This window comes from Haemaphysalis longicornis, unplaced genomic scaffold, assembly GCF_048455015.1.
Source record: "Haemaphysalis longicornis isolate Haplotype H1 unplaced genomic scaffold, Haemaphysalis longicornis Haplotype H1 scaffold_4, whole genome shotgun sequence".
Taxonomy (NCBI): Eukaryota; Metazoa; Arthropoda; class Arachnida; order Ixodida; family Ixodidae; genus Haemaphysalis; species Haemaphysalis longicornis.
Window position 1 is genome coordinate 188,806,140 of NW_027526361.1, and position 18,481 is coordinate 188,824,620.

Below are 18,481 nucleotides of genomic sequence, written 5' to 3' on the forward strand. Positions count from 1 at the left end.
TGGAGGGACCTGCATCTAGCTCTGAATAATAAGGAATGTTGAAATGAGTGCGGTCACTTTTGACGCGTCTTTCACAGCAACTTGCACGTGATTTGCTCCGCATCCATGTTAAATATTTCCCCATGTATCTCTCGCCGTGTAACCTACAGACAACCCAAGTGTATTTGCATTGCCCAGACAATTTCACCATCTTCCCGTAGGCGAACCCTGAGTAGTATGCGAAGCTGCCATGGGGTGACTCAAGTTCCCATTAGTTTTCAGTTCGATCGCGGTGGTGCGGGAGGATAACAAGGGGAGCGGAGCGCGCGCGCGTGTCATTTATATCGCAGAGCTACAGTGGCGCCCCCAGTGGAGTATGCCGCGGCTACCGTCGCGTCTCTAACCCTCAGCTGCTTCTCATTATAGCGCGCGGAGCCGCAGGTGTTGCCATTAGTTGTGCAATCCCGGAGAGGAGAGGAGCTTCGGAGAGGAGAGGAGTGTCGGAGAGGAGTGGGGGAATGCCTCGCATACTACCCAGGGTTCCGCTACGGGAAGATGACGACGGTGGTTGAACGCGAAGCTATCTCGTGATGGATTCTTTGGTTGGCCAATCCCTAGGGGCATCCTGCCACAATCATCATCAGCGGTGCCTGTCCAGGCATGCGCAGTGGGGTTGTGGACGCCGCTCAACGGCGCCCACGCAACGCCGGAGGGAACAGGCTCGACCAAAAGCTGCTTCGCATCTAAAAGTATCGCGGAGTTCCTTTGAGGTCTAATTTAACACTCCGGGGATAATGGCTTCTGACGCTTAGGTAGGTATTGTAGGCGCCGATAAAGGGCGGAAGCGACCACCGCACCAACAGTGAGCGCGGCGGTGCTCCGCGTAGAAAGCCCTGCTTCGCTAGGGACTACTGCGCCGTTGGTTGAGGGCAGCGAAACTGGCGCCCTCTCGTCACGATGCGCGTTAAGCAGTTCAGCATGGCTCCTTTGCAATCATGACCTCCCACCTCGACATGCTATAAGGTGCGACAAGACCGGGACACAAGAAGAGACGGTGACACTAGCTTTCGTCCAGTGTAACTGCCTCTTCTTGTATCCCCGTTTTGTCAAGCCGTTTACCATGTCGAAGTCATATCACTATCTAGGCCAAATGTCTGCGTTGGACCTCCCACTTTCAGGCAAGCTCCCTGTGTGGTCAAGGTTAAGCAAGCGCCTAGTGAGGTTTCGAGGCGCTGACGAAAGCGCCTCCAACCACGCTTCGGCCACTGACATAACCATTTGGCGGCGCCGATAGCTTCCGCAGTGAAAGCTTCTAATCGCTCGTACGTGCCAACGCGATGGGTGCCGAAAAGGGGATAGGGAAAGGAGTAAGGGAGAAAAGAGCTCGGTCACGGTGAAGCCAACGTTGCCTGCGACATTGTGCGTAACGTTCCGCCTGCTTCAACTCGTGTTTCTCGCACCCTCGCGCTATGGTTCTGTAGCAGATCTGCGTCGCAACGATGACTCCATCGCTATAGAGCCACATAACAGGTCGGAGCTGATCGCGTTCTCAGCCACATGGTATAGCGCAGCCAACAGAGAGGTCACATTGGCTAGAATGTAACAGCACAAAAAGAGGGCGAAGAATAGAAGCCACGTTTGCAAGTACTGAATATAGACTGTTTACTTCGTAAGAAGGGTGAAAAATGTAGGGAAAAACAGGCTAGTCCTGCGCGTCAGCACAGGAACAAATGAAAATACAATAACAATAAAAAAACTAATGCTGACAGGCTGACAGATTGTATGATCACTCCGTCGGTGGCGCTCTTGGTTAAAGAAATCGCACGTTTGGATGGATAGGGTGCTTCGTTTGTCTTTACCTAGGTAACAGAAAATGTCTTTAAAACGTCGATGTGGGAGATACATTCGTCGAAACAGATTTTCGATTATGTTAGACGAACTGAAAACGATTGCGGGGAGACCGATTTATCTTGGCCTCGCAATTCATCGGAAACGCGCACTTCTGTATTCCTGTTTTATCTGAGCGCTGTTATAGCAGTGTTATCGACGTGTTCTCGACGTAGGAAACAGTTCGATTTTTTTCGGACATGATTATTTGTCGAAAAGAGCTTTTTCGACACGGCGCGTTACCGTTTCGGAGGGAATCAGTGCCGCCAGGGGTATGTCGTGGGCGAGGGGGTGGGCTAGCGCGCATGCGCAGATCGCCTCGAGGGACAAAGGAAAGGCAGTCCTGTAACGGTCCGCCCATTTGGCGCGAGCGCTCTGCAAGCGGCGTGGCAGGGCGCGGTCAGGCCAGCTGACACCACGCCATCCTCTGCGCTTTTAGGTGACGACGTACTGACATCCGCTTTATTTGTTCAGGTGAGTAAAAAAACCCATCTGGTGTATTGTCTTTTCCGGTTTTAAATCGGTGCGCAACAGCTATACAGGGCTCTCGCATTTGAATGAATGGTACAGTTGTGTTTTGTTGAGATTAATTATGGTTTATTGTTGAGGTATGCAGCACGCCACACCGCAACGCCCTTTCAAAGAATGACGCGAAAAATTCCCTTTCACAAATGTATCGTGGGGCCGAATTCTCTAAAACGACGGGGCGTCGCTTTGAAGCGACGGGGTAGCGCCATGCAAATGCATGTGTTCTGGGCCGGGCCGTCGCATTGAGTGCCACTTTCGAACCATATTCAAACCGTAAATAATATCTTCCAGTGTTTGCTGGTGTGTTGCACTGAATTCAATAAAATGCTTGGAGTGATTGCGTTTCGATTATTCTGAAATTTGTGTAACGTAGCGATCTATTTTGTCGCCCACTGCACTGTTTCCGTTATTTTACTCTACAATGCAGTGTAGAACGAGAACAAAAGCCACGTGACCACCGTCTATCAGGCTACCTGTATGCAGCTGTAATAGGGCAACAAAGAGATATTAGTAGTATCCCAATGACCAGGTATAAACCGACATTTTGAAGGCGTTTACAAGACGTCTTGTACACCGATTCAGTAGTACACCCAAAACGAATTTTACAGGTCCTTTATAATCCCTTTTCTAAACCAGATTTTTTGCGATCTCTACAAAACCGGTTTCAGATCGTCTAGAAAATGTTGAGCAAGCCTGAAATTAGCCGAGATATAAGACGTCATCAAAACGGCGGGCGTCTTTTCCGAGTCGTTTTGTAGCCATTTTTTCGTCTGGGATATACGCAGCATATATGTTTTGTAATCTTTTAGCGCTAGCTGGGTTCAACCCCACGTGTGAGCATTTATTTTTCAATGTTTCTGTGTTTTCATTTTTTTCTTTATTATGTGCAGCCCCCGCATTTTTTGCCTATATTTATCGCCCCTTCTGACGAAGTAAACAGTTGTTAGTCAGCGTCTTCGTCCATTGTTTCTTTTCTCTTTTCAGTTTTTTTCGCTGTAATATATTAAAATCGGAGGCGTTGCAAGTCAACCTTTTTTGGTGAGTTTGGTGCGGGTCGTGCGTCATGCAGGCGTAGGAGCAGGTTCTTAGTCCCCCCTGTGTTCTCGCAGAAAGGGGTGCCGAGACAGGTGGATGGAAGACGCAGTGGTCTTGAAGGGGAGGGTTCATTCCAATTCCGCTAGGGGAGTAAGACAGGAGGGAGGCTACCTCCGCTGACGAGTAAGGGCCGATTACTTGGTGAGAGCGGTATAATTTGTGCGACGTTCCCGGGAGAGCCCCCGTCGACCTTCGAGCTGACACAAGAGAATCACAGCTGCGTAGTTTTAGCAGATATTACACGGAACTGGGTCTATTTTTTTCCAACACGTACCAACTCGCTAAAGTACAAACGTTACGTCAGAGAACCACCCGCTTTCTCTTACACATGGCACATGAAAGCCATTGGGAACATCAGGGCGGCGCTCGCAGACAAGAATATAGGTGCCGTTACGCTATTACGTACATCGTATTTTTATCCGAATAAGCCAGCAAACGCTTTTGCATTAAGTATTTATGGTGGGTACGTTTCTGTCCAAGCGGTGTGTGGAACGTGTGGTTAAATCTGGCTCGTAAGTATTTTGTTCGAGAGCATGTGACGATTCTTGACAGCGCTCTGAAGCTTGAAAATCATTTACGGGGTGCGTTTTAATTTCTTGGCAAATCTTTCTCTTTGCAAGAACGCCTCAAAGAGGTTATTTTGTAGATCTTGTTGCCGCTTTCAGTGAAGACAGGACAATCCACTACTCCGGAAAGCAGCGCAGAAAAGACATGGGCAGAAATAAGACGACGAAGACTGCGCTGTCAGTGCAGTTCTCGTCATCTTAACTATGTATTTGTTTTTATTTGCGCTGCTGTTTTGATCAGGCACCAACATGTACATTTTCCCACCTTGATCGAGTCCGCTACTGCTTCTACGTCTTCCCAGTGATGGATAACCGACGTTTTTACCATGTTTCCAACGCTGGTATCACCATAAAATTGTTTCTAAGAAAGGTCGCTGTGCACTCTGGGTGTATAAACGGCTTCATAGAGCGTGGTGACGTCAAAAGAGACAGGAAGGATGGTGGAAACGAAGCTGATGACAGAAACAGAAATTTCGGAAAGGAAAGTTAGATGAAACAACGCGTACACCCTATGGCCCTCTGTTTTCGTAGTAAAAATGTTCTGAGGGATACGCGTTTACCATCCTCAACAAGTTCATCCACAAAGCAACTAGCAATACAGTAGGAGAAATGTTATCAGTATTAAGCAAGAAGATCGGTTGAACGCAAACTCCGCAAAGTGAATTTCGCAGAATGCTCAAGGATTTGTGTGTAATCTGTAGTGAAAACGTACTGCCCATAAAATTACAGCTGATCGTTTGCATGCATCGAGAACCTCGTGCAACAATATGATCGACTTGAAACTGCGCTCAAAGCGAGCGATTCTTCGTAATAATACATTCTCTAATCAGGAACTGCCCACTAATAAGTACTGAAAGCTTTGCCAAGAGCCGGAAAGGCGCTCCTCAAGTTGGATGGGGCACACTTTTACTGTTGGAATCTAAGGCAAAACGTCTCTACTGCAAAACACCAAGAAACAAGCGCGGAGAACGAGAACGCAGGAGACGTGCTCTGCTCACCACGTGTTTCAAGCTTCGCCAACTACTACGGCTGCCAAACCAGAAAACGCCTGCTAGCGTCCCCCTGACTTTCAAGCAAGCGTCTCGTGTGGTGACGGTCAAGCAAGCGCCCGTGAGGTTTCGCGGCCTCGACGGAATCGCCAACGAGTACGCTTCGGCCATCGGCATAAGCGATTCGCGGCGCCGCTATTTCCCGAAGTGAAAAAGTATCATCGCTTGTTCAACCCAAGGGGAGGTGTGCGAAAAGGGGGTAGGCGGAAAGAAAAAATTGAGCCCATCTCCCCGCGAGGGGGACTCGAGTAAATGCGTCGCATAGGGGGTGGGTGTATTGCGTTAACGTTTAGTGTTTGGGGAGTTGGTGGTAGTGAATGTGTTGTATCAGCAGCTTCTTGACGTAGTTTGAATGAGTCAAGGATATAAGGCGCGTTCGTAGCCTCCCATTCTGTGTCGGCTTTGTGGCGCAGTGGGTAGAGCACCATGTACATTGCGTTCCGCCCGCAGGGTCGAGGGATCGAAAGCAGGCGCCGGATAGTATTTTTTTTTTAAATAGTGTAGGGGGAGGGGTGCGGACGACCACGGTGGGGACTACGACTACGGACGTCAACGCGGGTGACATCGTGAGTTACTGAAATGCTCTGCATTTAATAAAGACGCGTGCCATCGGAAATTGATGCAAGCAGGTGCTGACTGCATCAAAGCTCTTTGCGCGTTCCCCCGTGAAGTGACGCAGGGCCTACCGGCATCTGTTTTTTCTAGCTGTGAAATTGTGTGCGGGTACACTGCGCGCCCTAGCCCGAGAACCGAGATTCCGCTCGACAAACTTGGCACCATTTCTGGCTACGGTCGAAAGTATGCATCGTATCCGAGACGGAAAATTCTTCTGATGGGTGACCGCTGTCTACACAGAAAAAAATAAAATTTGAAAATTGTTATCGCCTAAACTCCTGGTCTCCTTTATGTCCTGTGCCAAAAGGCTGCTCTAACCTCTACCTTCACAGAGTGAAAATTGGCTGCTAATTTCTTACTAAAAAGAAGCGCCGTATTATATCAAAACCAGACTTAACGGAAGTAGGGCATGCGCAGTTTTAAATGAACTGAGGATAGGGTAAATGGCGGCAATGAGGGCAGATTTTCAGAAAGTTCAGTTCCCCTCCACGTTGCAGAACGTACGTGTCAGTACACTAACATGCTTGATATAGAACTATGCTTGAAAGCACACTGTCAACGCTCCTATGTTTTACCAACGATTGTTTTTACTCAAGCTTGTCGGCAGCCCTGACATCGGTAAGGCATTTTCTGCGGGGAGTTCACTCGATGTTATCGGCTTTGTGGCAAATGTCACAAATGTACAGTGTGCTTTTTCTGGAGACGTACGCACATGTTTTTAACTACAGGTGCTGAGGGTTCGTTTATTTCAGCGCTTTACTCACGGCTTTTTCTTTCCCTCACACGATGCAATGCCGAGAGCAACGTGTTTCGTTTAAAGAACTCAAGGGGAATGTCTGCAGATAGTTTCATGGCATTGTTTTAGTTTTACTTTGACTGCACAATTTTGTTTTTGCGAAAAACACTTTATCAGGTCAAGAAAACAAGGAATGTGTATTGAGCGGAGTACCATGCCTCCACTGAGAAATATTGTAGGCCGGTATCCTGAAATGGCCCATTCAATTACGAAGGCGGCGCCCGGCGCTCGTAGCACAAACGGCTCTTTCGGGACCGCCCCGTTACTAGGCAAAGGAGAGAGGTGGTCCTTCGGAAGCGTTGCGTAGCACGAGGCGTTCCCCACCGCCGGCCTAAACACGGCAGTAGCGATAGATGGTCGCCCGCGCCACTACATAGCAGATAGAGAGAGCGGGGGAACGCAGCCGAAGGAGGGAATAGATAAGCAGCGAAATGCACCCTCCTCGTCAACTTTCCCACAAGACGGTGGCGAAAACGAGCAGCGGCGCAACGTGTCGAAGACAGATCGAAGCCATTCGAAACCGTTAAGGAGGACCAAAACACAAAGTGCCCCAAGCGGCAAAGTTAGAAACTATTGGACGAAAGCAGGGCGTCTGAGGCGATAAACAGCAAGGGAGTCTGAGCACAAAGTTGACTAGGAAAGTGATCAGAAAAGATAGGGGCTACTTTCGTGCTATCAAGTGGACTTTTATCCTTTGAAATTCACGACCCAGATGAACTGCTCAGTCGCCCCGGGATTTCTTCGTGCAGGCGTCGTTAGGGACTTGAATTTTAGCTTGGACAGGGGGAATGTCATGCTAGGTTTTAGATACCGATGAGGTTCTCAGATTCGGATGATTTCTAGTAGCTTTAGAGAAATTTGTTCTGAAGTATCTAGGCGCCGGTTCGGCAGCTTTAGATATTTCAGCAGCATAAAGATGGCCCTGCGGTTTTTAGATTTTCACGTTTTTTTCCATCCTGCAAATGTTGTCCACGGGATTTATGAACCGAGTGCCAACAAAAAAAAAAAAAGTTGCGTATGAATCTGCCTCTTATAAGACTATCGAAAGTGTAATGGCGTACCCTGCTCCCAAGACTGCACGTCAAAACTCGTGCGATCGTGCCGCTCAGAAAACGTTGCACTGCCAGCTGCAGTCTGTTTGCTATACGAGTTCTCTCTCCATAGGTGTGGTTGAGGCCTTGGTGAGAATAGCAAGAAATCATACACTCAAGGAGCCACCGGAACCTATCAAGGTAGGCGAAAAGCAGAAACGCCCGTGTGTACGAGATTTCGGCGCACGGTAAAGTTCCCCATGTGGTCAAAATTAATCAGGAGCCCTCCACTATGGCGCGCCTCATCGCCTGCGTTACGTCGGCGCGTTAAACACCACAATCAATCAACTTTCTAAGGTAAAGCCAAATGCACATACGTACATAGGATAAGCAAATTTTAACAATGGCGGCAGAAAGGTACCGTGTGCACACTTTCCTGCCAAGCATAGAAGCACAAGCACTTAAAGCTCTTTAAGAAATGGGGAACCGTCGAGATACCATTTCCAGCTCGGAAACGTATAATGATCAGATGGGCAGGTGCGTCACTTACTGGTACCAGGAGCATTTGCTTTCGATGCAGTGAGAAATGCGAGTATTGACCGGCTCATTGCAAACGATGCAAATGCAAGCCTTTCGTTCTTGAAACTAAAATCTTGAGCCAAAGGCGGAATATTGGCCCCAGAGCTTGTAATAAACAAAGAAGGGCACTGTATGTTGGGATACGTCGGCTCGGCTCCGCGGTGAAGAAGTGAACTTTTCTAAATGTTTCGGCTTGTGTGGCCCTGTTCCGCCCTTTATGCCGTGTTCTTTTTAAATAGTACGCGCTCGCTCCTGCTCTGAACGGTGGTGAGCCGATAGTTGGCTGATGTGCTGTCTCGTCAGGTACAGTCAGACCCGTTTACAGCCAACTGTAATATGCACCGCGATTAGTTCGATTCATGCAATAGGTCCATATAGCCGAACCCGCCTATAACGAGCTTATTGTTACGAGTTCACAATCCGCGGGAGCCCCCCCCCTCCGAACCTCCCCAACTCCGCCATCCGCGTATGCAGAAACGAACACAATACAGTAGCCATTATCATACCAAAATAATCAATTTATTGCAAGTAATAACTACTTTCCACCTAAACTGCCCACGTTGCAAAAAAAAAAAAAAAAGCGGTGATTTTTGTTCTCACTTTCGTTTTGGCGGCTTCAACTAGCATAGCATTCTATACACGAAACATTGTTTGCACCAGTTCAAGTCCACGTCCTCAAAAATCTAAGAAGCATTGGCGGAGCACATCGACTGCCGAAAGTACTCCATTATAAGCGTCGGATGGATTTCACTCGCGACATCATCGGGAACGCTGGCGAGCTCTTCGCACAGTTCACCGATGCTGCTGTCTTGGTCCGGAATCGCTGACTGGGCGGGTTCCGTCGCGAGTCCCGCGTGCCGGAAACAGTTACCGGAAGTATTGGGCGTCACGTCTCTCCGTGCGAGGCGCAATGCCTCAGTCGCGGCTCTTGTCCGTAGTCGCGGCCACATCTCAATCGCCGCTCCGAGATCATGCATTTCGGCGGCCATTCTAGGCGCCCAGAGTTCGATATATCGCATGGGAACTTCGTTATAAGGAATATGTTTCCCATGTATTTCCGTAACTGAATTATTTTTGTTCAATATATAGCATAATTCGCTCTATCCCGGTTTGTTATAGCTGGGTTTGACTGTAGTATGATACAAAAAGATGAAACACGAGGTCACTGACAAATTAAAAATGAAGGAAGCTTACACTTACGCGTAAGAGTAGAACGTAGCGAAGCTGTACGCAACCTCAACGGCCATCACGAAGGTTTAAGTCCTAGGTTGCAGCCGATTTGTTTATTATGGGCTGTCGCAACGACCTTTACTCCATCATGGCTGCCATAAAGGTGAGCTTCTTTCATTTTTTGGAAGTGATAATCATTAGACATCACCTTGGAGAGGTGTACTCTACGACGTATCCTTGAGTGGGAGGCTTAGCGCAAAAAAGACGAGGACGGTGGCAAACGTGACAGGCGCTACTAACATCTGAGTTTATTTCGAAAAGCACAAACATATAAATAGCAGGCATATACTGAAGAAAAAGAAAGGAAAGGAAAAAAATTGCACACATCACGGTCATCTGGCGTATCCTTCTTGTTCCGGGCAAGTGTTGCAACGATTAGGGCGAACGGTGGAGTTTTTGTTTGCCGATCTTGGCCAATTTCCCCAACTCGGTATCCATGCTTGGCTTGACAAACGTGCAGCGGGGGCGCAGGGAGGTCTTCGCGAGGTACACACACACAAGTTCTCGGCATTTTCTTGGTTTTTTTAACTACCGGGCGATCGCCGATAGGCTCGCGCTCACCTATGTGCGCTCGACAATTTCGGGGTATTTTTAATTGCGGACACCGAAAATTACGATTTGCTAAACAGCTTCACTGTAAAAAAACTTGATTGATTGATTGTAGGGTTTTAACGCCCCGACGCAACGCAGGCGATAAGGCGCACCGTAGTGGAGGGCTCCGGATTAATTTTGGCCACCTGGGGATCTTTAAAGGAGTACGGACACGAAATTTTCGTTTTACGTTTTTTTCGTTGCTATGCGTGCCTACCAGCCCACTAATCATAGAATGACAGATTAGACGGTCGAGCGCAGCGTAAACATTCATTTACGGCGTCGTTTATTCGTGCCAGTTTCGGTTTCGACTGAAAAACGCTGAGCGGCCGCCATAACAGGATGTATCACATGACGTCACCATTCTTGCCGCATCGCTGCCTCTCTGGAAGCGCGCGCGAGCGAGCGCACGCGCGCGCCCAGACCGGCCTAGGTCTTCGCCGTCCCCACAGGCCCGGGCAGCATGACGTCAGTCCCGAAACTATGACGTGTACACACGCCCGAGCAGCGCGCGCCAACCACAGCCAGCGCGTCGGCTTCGTCACGGGCATTCACGGTAGCCCCGACGTCGGCAGTTTGGAGCAAGTAGCACATGATGTCATGTCGGCCCGCTCTGGGCTTTCTTGTGCGGGCGATGATTAAAATGGATTTTAAATATGTTTCGCTGAACTGTTGCTGTTGAAACTTGCTGGGAGATATCTCCTGATAAAAAAGAAGCGTTTTCCATAGTTATCACAGCTTTGAAATTTTGTGTCAGTATTCCTTTAACGTGCGCCGAAATCTCGTACACACGGGCGTTTTTGCTTTTCGCCTCCACCAGAAAAGCGGCCGCCGCGGCCGGGAATCGAACCCGCGACCCCGTGCTCAGCAGCGGAACGCCTTAGCCACTGAGCCACCGCGGCGCATGTTAAAAAAAAATTTTTCACTGACCTGTGTTTTATATTTTGTGTTAAAAATAGTATTTATGTACCACGTGCGCCTAATAAAAACAGTAGCGACTCAAACTGGCCACTTGGAAATGTCAAGGAACCTCCTTCATTGTGTAAAGCATTTGCTAGCTTGAGAGGGAGAGAGGGGGCGGCTCTTTATTGGGAACCAGAGGAGTCAGCCCTGCTCGTGACAGGGCTTGCTACGCCCTACTGGGGATTGACTACAGGGATGAGTAATAAATGTTGGAAATCACGAGTGGAACGGCGAGAAGGCAAACATGAAATAGTGAAAACGAGAATCAAGGGAATGCTGCTGGCAATGTTCAGCACGAAATTCAATTTTAAAACGAGGTAAACTTTCATTCAAAATGCAAAGTAAACGTCCAAAGAATGTGAAGCCCCCCACCAATAAATAAATAAATAAATAAATAAATAAATAAATAAATAAATAAATAAATAAATAAATAAATAAATAAATAAATAAATAAATAAATAAATAAATAAATAAACGACACAGTGCGACAACGTAGATATTTCACAACACTCGAAATGATTACGATCTAAAGCGATGTTTCAGTTCAGACTGTCGTAAGAAACGGAGCAGAGCTTTTGTTTTGAAGGTACTATCATTACTATCAGTCCAGGGCCAAAGAAAATGACTGAGTTCAAGCCTTGCTCCAAGTCGTATGGTATACGAAGCAGAACTAGCGGAACTTTTTCGCGCAGCAGCGAATCGAGGGCAGATGCACAAGAAGGGATTTATGTCTCACGCTAACCGCAAGTCGGGCACAGCGGTGAATTGCCCCAACCTATTCTGAATTTAAAACTGCGGGTAAACGCTATAGTATACGTTCATCCGCATTCGTTGCAAGTTGGCAGCTTGTTGAGACCGCGTGGAAAGTTAACTCACAGTGGGGCTCAATAGCCTGCAAAGGTTGATACCTGCGGGGAAATTCCTGCCACTCAAACATTTCTGTAATCCACCCACTTGCACGAATAAAGGCGTTTCTGTTCTCTCGGGAGAAAAAAGCTGGGTCGTGTTGCGCAGCAAGTACCCTGCGCTGGCGGATGCGTCGGATCTATATTCCCCAGTACAGAGACAGCCTCTGAAGCACGTTGTGATGACTTACGCACACTGCCACCGTGTGAATTTCGGTAATTTCGCATACAAGCTGCCTTAGGTTGTTTGACCGCTTTCGGGGGGCTTGTAAGGCACTACTCGATTCGAGGGATATCACCTATTGCTGGCCATGATGTTCGCTAATGTAATGAATTGCAACCTTGACAGCTGCCGGTTCCGTAGCGGTGGAGGAAGTCTTGTGACGTTTTCTGTCGATGATGCACCGGCTGACGGGATCCAGACGCCGATTTCAGATGATCTAGGAAGAACTGAGCCATCTGCATGTTCTCGTATTTTTTGTAAGTGATGAATATGTACTCGAGTGTAAAGAATTTCCGCACAGACGCGGGCATGGTTGACTTTTCGCTGATTATGGGAATTTACTTGACCCCGTCCGACCAAGCGAGGCTTAGACGCGAGAGAAATAGATAACTGGTTTATTGCGGGTCAACAAAACACTGGCACGTGCCGGAATATCAGCTTGAAACACATAACTATAGTAGGAGCAACGCCGCGCTGAATAATGCTCTCCATCGATTATGCAGAACAGAATCAGACGCTTTACGAAGAAATGAAGCACAGGAACAACGGGACAAGCGAGTCAACTTACACAAGGCGGTACTTCCAACAGTTTTATTAGCGGAAGGTTACACATACAAATATACTTGAATACTGGCCCACGTCATAGAACAAATCCATCACGTCACACTCGACTCAAGAAATCACGCTCTTTCTTTGATAACGTGGCGGACGCCGTACTAACCCACTCTTGGTCCGCTTTTGCATGGTTGTCTGCCTTTTTCTGCCCTCAACCACGACATCTGTGCCACCGTGTTGTTCTTTATAACTCCCACGCTGCACTCATCACAGACACTTTTATGGCACAATTGGTAGTAGTGCGCAGCTTCAGGGCTTGATGTGCATTACACACGCGTTCGTTGCCCGCGCACCGCACAACCGTGAACGGGGCACATGACACGTAGGGGGCTGATGTTTCTGTTTCCGTCGCGCGCTCACTCCAGTGTCATCATTAGAGACCGGACCACGGAGCAAGCTCCGTGGACCGGACCCTTCGACACGAAATCGCGGTTTTAGGCGTCTGTAACAGGCACTGAAAATTACCATTAAGCATATATAAGCGACAGAAACTCTAATTTAGGCATACATACCCAATGCGTATATATATATATATATATATATATATATATATATATATATATATGCTTCAGTAGCGTATTTTAGGACACTTGTTTCACTAGCTAAGGAAACAGGGGACAAATCGTCCGCTATAGAAGTGTACTCTCATTTTCTTTGTGAAAATGCACCAGCAAGAGTCGCCATTTTAGCAGATTTACGTGGACTTTGGGAGATTCGACGCTGAAAGAACAGCTTAAAAGCCATCAAAAAACCGTCGGGACAATGCTTACGGTATGGAGTTTTGGGTCATTTCAGTCGATGTTGGTGTGCAATAACACTAAACGTCCACTAACGTTGAGTGAGAATACTTCCTCTTTGAACGCTCCATGATCTAATTCCATCTTTAATATTAATGTTTGCGCTCAGAACCTTCGGAAGGTCTTTAAGCGCAAAATAACAAGGAACGTAATGTGACATGTCCGAGACAGATTCATATTCAGAATGGCTGTGTCATCAACCAGTCCTTTGGGGATGGCGGTGGACCTGTTCCGTACCTTAGAAATGAGTTAAGCACTATTAGTCGACGTGGTGCAGACGTTTTCCACTGCTCAATTAATACTTTCCGCTGAGAATGTGAAATATGCCCACGACTGTGCCAAGTTACGCTCAAGTGTAGCCTAGTGTAACTAGTGTGGGATGCGACGTTCTTGTTTATTTTAGTTATTTATTTTAAATACCGCAGCCCAAGAGGGCTATCGCAGGAGTGGGTAGGTACAATGCATAAGATAAAAACAAGGTAAGCTCCCAAACAGCATAACAATAATATTCACGCCCTCTCAATTTCGTACACAAATTGATCACAAAAGGTGAGCGGGTTGGGCCGGGGAGAGAATTCCATTTTTCTATTGTATAAGGAAGTATACTGCACTTCAAAATATTACTGCGAGAGAATACGGGCTAACGTTGAGGGGGTGGCAACTGCGCGTTGTGAACGGTTCAGCGAGGATGGCGTAATTATTATCAGAAAGGCTACAGTGCGAGTTGATAACACGATAAAGAAACTTTAGTGATTCGGTATTGCGACGCACAGCTAGAGGTGTTAGCCCTAAGGAATGGAGCGCTTTATTTGGTGAACATTCTGCGCATCCATCCGTACGACATCCCCACGAGACGCCGAAGAACTCGCCATTTCTTTAGCCCTCACCCAATGGCCCAGCAGAGTCATTATCACTGACTCTAAAGCAGCCTGCCGCAGTTTCCTTCCAGGGAGGGTTGCTCCAACGACCCTACGGTTACTTCAGCGATACCGTCCATCTCACCGAGTGACGATCAATTGGACACCTGCCCATGCCTCTGTAACGGGAAACAACTTCGCCCACCAAGAGGCTCGCGAACTGGCCCACCGATCCCCAGAGGTCACCGCAGCTCCGATGCCACTTCTCACCTATCAGGAAATTACTCAATTTTACCGGACCTCCTGACAAAATTTCCCGTGCCCTCACCCATCCCTCAGAAAAACTTAGGAAATAGCACTGCGAAAATTACAAGTAGGCAAGTACGTGCACCCGGTTCGAATGAATTTATCGTTTCCAACACAGTACACCGCTCTATGCATGTTTTGTCCACCGCTAGGTACCCTCCAGCATATTGCCGCGAACCATAAATTGGGTTTAGTTATGTTTTGTTTTTACTGCCCGGCCACGCCCGGCTGGGCTACCTGTGTCTCAAGCGAGGCAAGGGTTCCATTCTTTATTTTTATGCCGCACTGGTTATCTCATTCTGATAGAAGAGCGTTTCTCTCTAACGTCACGTGCATAGAAAAATACTCTTTCATCTACAATGTTCTGGATGTAAATCGACGTTTCCAGAAACACTCTCGCCGAAAGATAAAAGCCTGCAGAGCAGACGCCGCGGGATTCGAATTGCCGACGCTCGCTAACGCACGTCACTTTGTTGACTGCTGCTTCGCCGCCTGTGTACTTTTTGAGTGTTTAAAGGAGAACAAGTTCGCCCCAATAAACTTGTTTTTTACTCAAGACAACTACTTCGTCGTTGGCCACGTGACAATATAATTGTGGAACGCGCCCAGACCCCATCATACCACCCCCTCCACCCATTCTTTTCCTGAACCGTGGGAGACACTGTTGGCCAGCTGTCAACCGAGGACCAGACTCTCCTGGTGGCACGGGCCAAGACCGCTATGCAACACATGGATTCCAGAACTAGGGTTCCACTTTCACATTTGAGGTCATTAAAGTGTTTTCTGTCTCTCTCTCTCTGCTACAAACCTGTGAATAATCCAGAGGTGTTTGTTGTAAAAGTCTTTCACCATTAGCCGTGTTCCCAAAGAGTAACAACATGCTCTGGTGGAAGAGGCACAACCGGTAACTACCCCTTTACGAAAACCTTGATGAGTCCTTAACAGTCTCCGAAGACCGGTGAGTCCTATGAATACCTCAGTAAAGTGCAAAAATTTCGGATAAAAATGGAGCCATCCGGTCCTGTAGACTTCGATGTCCAACAAAGCTGCTGGGATGGGACTAACCCCTTTCATTAGCTATGCTACTTATACCTATTAAAAAATCACGCAACACGCCAGACTATTTTCCATAACCAATTAGAGCTAGATGTAAACGACCATAAAGTGGCCATGCCGACAAAATAAGAGTTTGCTTTATTCGAAAGATTTCGTGTTTTATAGTGTGTCTAGCGCTTGACCGGCAGCAAACGATGCCGTATTAACTGAAAAATAATTGAATTAAGGTCGAAATTTTGATTTTCCCGCCAAATCGTGTGTTTTCGTGGCGCCTGCCATTAAGTCAGATGGGCCGGCATTCAAACGAACTTCCAGTGCGCCATTAGGCTCTGCAGCCCTGCTAACCGTTAGTCCTCCCAGATGGCGCTGCCATACTCAACCGCGAACCATTGGCCGCCGTTGCTTTGTGTATTACTGTATTTGCACCTGGATCGTTTTTGTTACGTCAGAAAGTAATCGTTTCGTGGAATATGGGGTGTGTTCGAGAAACAGGGTCACGTAAGACAGCGTCGCTTACGCGAACAGGCCCGTGTCGTCTAAGACAACTCCGAAGCGGCGGACTCCTGTGCAGTTAAAGAAGTATAGTGCGCGCAATGCGCACTAGCAGTGCGCATCGGTTCTTCTTTGTTTACGTGTATTTTCGTAAGTTTCATTTTTTACCCCACCATTCTTACTACTTCCAAATGTGAATTTAAGCGCGAATAGCTTGTTCGGCAAGCTTCCGAAGCATTCCACTAGCTCAGCCGTCATTACACTCACCCAGTCTATCAATAGTGCCCTAGACACCAACAAACTAGCTGCTGTTATCTTTTTAGATATAAAGAAGGCGTTCGACACGGTGAACCACGACATCTTGCTAAACAAATTAAAAATATACGGGTTTCGTGATAGGGTGCTTGAATTTTTTGCTAGCTATCTTACAAACCGTCAACAAGTTGTCTCAATAAAAAATGTGACGTCATCTATGCAGTACCTGCGAACAGGAGTACCGCAGGGCTGTACTCTTGGTCCGCTATTTTTTTCCCTTTACGTGAATGACTTGCCTCAGATATTAACCTCAGCCAACTCTATCATGTACGCTGATGACACCGCCATTATAATTACTGCTAAACATACTACCGAACTCGAAAGCATCGCAAACGCTGAGCTGAAAGCAATCTCAGACTGGTATCTGAGGAACAAATTGACAGCCAACACAAAGAAAACTAAGTATGTACTTTTCCAGTCGCGAAACCGATCTCTCGGTTTGGCTGATATCAGATTAGCTATTTGCCAAGCACAGCTTGAATCAACCAACTGTTTTACGTACCTCGGTGTCACCTTAGATAAACATATACACTGGGAACATCACGTTGACGCGGTTTGCGCGAAGATTGCGTCTGGCTGCTCTGCTCTGATCCAGTTGCGTGAATACTTCGACACCGATGTTCTGCGACTCCTATACTTCACGTTAGTGCACACTCATCTTACGTATTGCATCGAGTCGTGGGGATGGACATACAATACTTACCTAGAGCGCCTGAGGCGAGCGCAAAAACGAGCTCTTAGAATAATTACGCGTTCTGGCTACTCTCGACCCAGCAAGTCGCTGTTTACTGAACTACGCGTCTTACCATTTGATCTACTTCGCGAGAAAAAAACTGCTGAGTGCATGCACAACATAATAAGAAACAACCTTCCGTTTGACGTGTCTACACTTAATACTCCTACATGCGCAACACGGGGCCATACCTTTGGAAACTTTAACTTAGCCATAAAAAGAAATGTGTACGGTGCGCGTATGCTGGAATTTACTGGTGTAAAGATCTGGAACAGCCTGCCGCATGACGTAAAAATTGCTAACAATTTTTCTGTTGCAATAAAAACGCACTACCTTAAAATGAATGACGCACTTTGAGTTCATGCTTGCAGCTATTATCGGAACGTTTTCTCACACTTATACCTCACTATCGAATGACGTGATTATTCTTATACAACGTGATGACATCCTGCATTTTAAGTGATTCTGGTGCTTTATTATGATGTATTCATTGTAACCTGCGTGACAAATGCAATTGCCGTTGTTATTGCTGGAAAAAATTCTACGTGTTCTTGCTTATTTCACTGGCTTTTAGAATTGTATTAATTCAAGAAATATATGCTTTAACAAGTGTTTAGAGTGTCTTTACCGTTTTTTAAAATTTACTATTGACGATGTGTACTGACATGCGTGTCTGCAATTCTTGCATTTTTTTATTGGACCGCTTACTAGCCGCTGGCTATGGGTCCAAACAGTTTTTGGGTATGTTTTGTAGCGCCACATCGAACAATAAATCGAATTGAATTGAATTGAATATAAGCGGTGGCTTATTTGTGTTTGGTTTTACCGACCTCAGCCAATCGCACAGATGCGCATAGGACATCATAGGTTCTGTTGCGGGAAATGTGCTAGTGGGTCGAATGGCCATTCCCTGTTTTCCTAATTACATACCTTTTTTGAATGAAGTGCGCGTTAAAGGTGGCGTCAATATGATTCTAACGATGCAATCTTTCGAATGAACCAAACATGTGTTTTGTCTGCATGGCCCCTCTAAGTTACCCTGCACGGCGGATGACGGTTGTTCCGATCAGAGTGAACTAGTCTCGTTCCTCCTTTGTGGTATACGCGGTCTTGACGGCTTATGAAATTGACAGCTCGTGATGTCCTCGTGATCGGCTGCTGGTTGTGCACGTGAACCTTTGTGGGTCAGGTGTTCGTGTGGTTTTCCGCCGGGTGGGCCTCCTTGACCTTGAGCAGAACGTGCGAGTTTGTCGCGTTTATTCCCCTTCGCTCG

General features: G+C 47.2%; 1 protein-coding gene across 1 annotated transcript in view; it reads right to left on the reverse strand.

The window, feature by feature from the left end:
• Window positions 1–18,481, reverse strand: part of LOC144179592 (sodium-coupled monocarboxylate transporter 2-like) — a 146,872-nt gene that overhangs the window by 94,268 nt on the left and 34,123 nt on the right. The gene's annotated exons all lie outside the window — the stretch shown is intronic.